This window comes from Adiantum capillus-veneris, chromosome 11 (assembly GCF_014529385.1).
Source record: "Adiantum capillus-veneris isolate H3 chromosome 11, ASM1452938v2, whole genome shotgun sequence".
NCBI classification, from domain to species: Eukaryota; Viridiplantae; Streptophyta; class Polypodiopsida; order Polypodiales; family Pteridaceae; genus Adiantum; species Adiantum capillus-veneris.
Window position 1 is genome coordinate 144714031 of NC_140941.1, and position 5205 is coordinate 144719235.

General features: G+C 38.9%; 1 pseudogene; it reads right to left on the reverse strand.

Annotated features, from left to right (window-relative positions):
• Window positions 1-2276: 2276 nt before the first annotated feature.
• On the reverse strand, window positions 2277-4035 carry LOC147448154 (uncharacterized; annotated as a pseudogene).
• Window positions 4036-5205: the final 1170 nt, after the last annotated feature.

The window sequence follows — 5205 nt, forward strand, 5'->3', positions numbered from 1 at the left end:
AGCACAAACCTTTATTTCCCTCAAGGAATGACATCCACGGGGTGCCTGCTTGCTTTGACCCATGAAAAACTTCAATACAAGTGAGCAACATTCGGCATATTTTATATACATTACACAAGAGAGATCCGATAGACTTTTGAAGAAAGACATGGCACCCATTAGGGTTTTCACCATGTATTCCTCTGTGGCCGGTCCCTTCTCTGGAGCTGGAAATCTTGGGTAGTTCAGCTAGGTTGATCGCTTTTTTCGTCAGTTCCTCATGCGCTTGCCAAGTCCTTACTCTTGGTACATGACAGAAAGTGGGATCTTTTTGTAGCACTCCAGGTTCTCTTGTGAACAAAATCAAGTACCTTGGGTTTTTGTTCAGCCAGCTCAAATTCCACTTCGGGTGGTTTTTATCTATGCCATCTATTTGCATGTCTGCATAAAGCCTTTCTTTAACTTGTAGTAACTTGACCTTTATAAGAGGGTATGGCAGGGACTATTGATGCCATTTCACATTGATCTGATTGGGAGTGAGTTGTGTAACATTGACGGAATGAGGAACTCTCAACTTCCAATCCATCGCTATCTTCCACTGCTCATCCACCTCTTATGTGATCTTTTCTTTCAGTGCGTCTTCTTCAGCTTTTGAGAGCTGGACCATGGGCATTGTGTCTGCATCTGTAATGTTTACCGGGAAATCATCTTCAGCAATCAGCTCTGTTGTGGATTGTGTCTCCAGTCCAGCAAATGACACCGAGGGTATATCTATTTGGAGTCCTACCATAGCCCGAGCAAGATATTGCGAGCAAAGCAAAACTCGAGCAAAGATCTATAGTTTCCCTTGTACATGAAGCACTATTTCAAAAATAATCATAAACCTTCACGGCACCTCACATGAGGATTTTAAATAATAAATCCATAAAAAAAAATACATACTACTTATCCACAATCCAAAATATTAGAACATCTGTAGTTGTGGTATTATCACTGCTCGAAAAATAAATAAAAATGGCCATAACCATTATGCCTCCTCTCACGAAAAACAAAGCAAAACAAACAAAGTACTTTTTTAAAAAATTGGACATAGTTTCCCTTGTATATGAAGTACTATTTCAAAAATAACCATAAACCTTCATGGCACCTCACATGAGGATTTTAAACCTTAATCAAATCCATAAAAAAAAATACATACTACTTATCCACAATCCAAAATATTAGAACATCTGTAGTTGTGGTATTATCACTGCTCGAAAAATAAATAAAAATGGCCATAAGCATTATGCCTCCTCTCACGAAAAACAAAGCAAAACAAATAAAGTACTTTTTAAAAAAATTGGACATAGTTTCCCTTGTATATGAAGCACTATTTCAAAAATAACCATAAACCTTCACGACACCTCACATGAGGATTTTAAATCTTAACCAAATCCATCAAAATAGTACATACTACTTATCCACAATCCAAAATATTAGAACATCAGTATTTGTGGTATTATCACCGCTTGAAAAAATAATAAAAATGACCATAACCATTATGCCTCCTCTCACAAAAAACAAAGCAAAACAAACAAAGTACTTTTTTAAAAAATTGGACATAGTTTCCCTTGTATATGAAGCACTATTTCAAAAATAACCATAAACCTTCACGGCACCTCACATGAGGATTTTAAATCAATCCATCAAAATAGTACATACTACTTATCCACAATCCAAAATATTAGAACATCAGTATTTGAGGTATTATCACCGCTTGAAAAAATAATAAAAATGGCCATAACCATTATGCCTCCTCTCACAAAAAACAAAGCAAAACAAACAGAGTACTTTTAAAACAAATTGGACATAGTTTCCCTTGTACATGAAGAAATATTTCAAAAATAATCATAAGCCTTCAAGGCACCTCACATAAGGATTTTAAACCTGAACCAAATCCATCAAAACAGTGCATACTACTTATCCACAACAAGACATGAATTTGAATTTTAACCTCCACCAATGTTATAAATCCATTGTTCTTAGATGACTCGCACTCATCATCGATGAATATGTTATGTCTCTGATAACTCTTAGGGATGCAAGAATTGTACCGCGTATCTGCTGCCATGGTTCTAGCCATCTGCTTTGCGTAGACCGGCAATGCACTTCCATTAAAAAAAAAAGATTGTGAAGTTAAACACCAAACAAGTAATATTATAGGCAGTATCGATGATCAATAAATACCAACGCTAATACAAAAATAGTGACAAAAAAGATGAGAGCAATGTCAATGTCAAAAGTAAGAGGGGCCCTCACTAGTCGTCAAAGGGATTGTCACGCGATGGCATGTCACTCTCATCATCAATATCTAAAGAGGTGGACGCCTCCTCTCTGCCTCGCTTTCTAGGGCGAAGCAACGGTAACACATATCTTGAAATCAGTGGCTCATCAATGTCAACTGCAACACATGCTCGTCCTGAAGCCAAGCAAGTTGCTAGTAGAGGGGCTGTGCCACATCCAAGCTCCAAACAAATACCTCCTCGTCGGCAAAGCAGCTCCACAAAACATGCAATGAAAGAATGGCTCCGTTGCAATCCTCCTCGCAATGGCTCGCTTGATAATGATCTAGCCTGAGAGAGCTCCGGAAGGTGATGCACCATAAAAGAATCCGAAGAGTGCATACCAAGACGGGAGAACAAGGCGGCGCTTTCTGATACAAATCAAGGTGGACGCATAACCACTTTGTGAATCATAAATAGCATAGAGCAATTACATTGCAAAACAAGACACACGATTAGAGCAAACAACAAGACAAAGTGCTGAAATATTGGTGTAAAAACAAATGTATCACCTCCACACGACCACCAAAACTCTCCACATAACCATATGCTCCATGATGGAGCACTATAATGCGATGATGAACCACCATCTCCGAAGCACGAGAAAATCTCTCCACCCAGCCAACGGCCTCTCCTATTATTTTAACTAAATATCAATAATAAATACCACAAATATTACAATTTTTTTGCATGTATATAAACAAGATAGACCAGCCAAAGAAACCATGATCAACAGCCATCCAATATCCGCCAATGTCGAGAATGCCAAATGAACGCCAGCCCGTACATGATCCTCAGTGCAAATGTCCCAACGAGGTGAAGTAGAGGAGCCTAAGAGGGACCCACCAAATGGAAGATCTAAGAAAATCAAATCTGCAGCCCATGAAACTGATTTCGTGCCGCGGGTATACAAGATAGAGTCAGAGCGTGCCCGCACAAGATGCTCGTGTACAGGGACCCATGCAAGATTACGGATCCCCGCCCTATAGTCTGCAACAATGGCAATGTAGTCTCCAACAATAGCCATGCATCGAGTATCCATAGAACTAGAGAGACAATGAGATGGAGACTCCATAATATAAACAAAAGAGATACTTCTTCGAGCCACAATGAGCCACAATCGTGCCAGGAGAAACTGAGACATTACAAGGAGGTTTAATAAGCCATGCATCAACCACATGGAAGGAAAGCATTAACAAATGCAATTGTAGTTTACCTGGAGGTGGCTCCACCTCCTCGTCAATGATTTGATCCACAACCCTCTCCTTTTCCTTTTGTGAGTTGCGCATTGCTAAAATAGATGACTTCAAATCAGAGCACTGTAACTTTTAGATAGGCAAATATGAGCATGATCAAACATACCTGCACGACTCTCTTCTACTATGTCTACTGGAGGAACCTTCATCGTAGCATCCTTCGATATCATCTCTTGTAGCTCTCTTTCACGTCCAAGAACATGGCCCTTCTCCATATCTATCCACCATGGACAATTATCTATCGCCCAAGGAGTCAATGTGTGCAGAGTAGAGGGATACATGCTTGTGTCTTGGATCGCTAGCTGAGTCCACTGTCTAGCCAGAAAGGGCATGGCAGGCAAGACACTCTTGGCAACCAAGAACATGAAGAATCTACAAAGGTCAATTAGGTGACATGAATGTTACGAAACAATAAGAACGAATATTATATATCTAAGTCAGTTAGTGATTCACCTGAAAGCCAAACGTTGTGCTGCCATTATCAATGTATCCACCTTCTTTAATGCTTGCTTATCGATATCCTTAGTCTTCACTCCAAGAGACACCTCTATTGGAAATAGATAGGGCCTCGCCTCAAATTTAATTTCTTCAAAGTAGAATGCAAGAGTGCAGTCATGCTGCAAAGGCAGCACGGCTGGCACATCCAAAAGATCTGACACAATCTGAAATTCCCTCTGAAAAACCCGAGCCAAAAAACCCTCTCTACGAAGCCAGCTACAATCCCAAATAAAAAGAGGAGACAAAGTTAGACTTTTATATAAAGGCATGATATATTTAGTACTTTTAATCTTAGCTATACTTACATGCGAAAGACGTGATCTCCCTTTTTCAGACCATATGCACTCCTTGTAATCTTGTCTGCTTCTAATAATGAAACCCAATGAATCTTGTTTTGCACAGGGGAATCTTGAAGTGCTATTAAGTTTTGCTTCTCCAACGTAGACCAACTATCAAGACCCCATTTCAAAGACAAAACTCTTGCTAGCCAATCTATCCCAAGATTGGGATCAACAATGTTAAGCAACTGAAAAATTTAATATTGCATATGACAAGTACTTAAGTAACTTTTTGCACATTTTTCTCAAGAGAATGCCGTGAATTCATGTTATCTACATACCTTTCCAATTCGATCCTGATATTTGTGAGTAATCTCCTCACAAATTCTCTCTTCTTCTTTCTGATGCTCTTCCGCAGACAAGCTTTGTTTGATAAGAGCAACTCGCTTTTCTTTCTCTTTTGTCATTTGAATCTAAAATTAAATATACGTTAATAAGCTTTGAAATCATGCATTTAAATGAGAGTAAAAATCATTTAGTGTTCATGCTGCATTGAAAGACCATAAAACCATTTGATACTCACATTCAAGTGTTAGCAAAGATAGAAGAAACATCAACACTTACAAGTTCATTCGATGTAAACTGCTTAGCAAGGCAATCTCTGGCACCTTAGTGGGATCTATAATGGTGCATAGGACTTGACAATGTTTCTCCTTTGAAGTGGAGAACTTCTCTTTTATCGCTTCCCTCCAAGCCATGGTGCGATGATTCCCTTCCCAAACATAGAACATGTGATTTGTAAGATCTTGAAACTTTCTTTGTTTTTTTAACTCGGCTTCAAATTCTTCATTGATTTCATTCCAAAGAGGATCC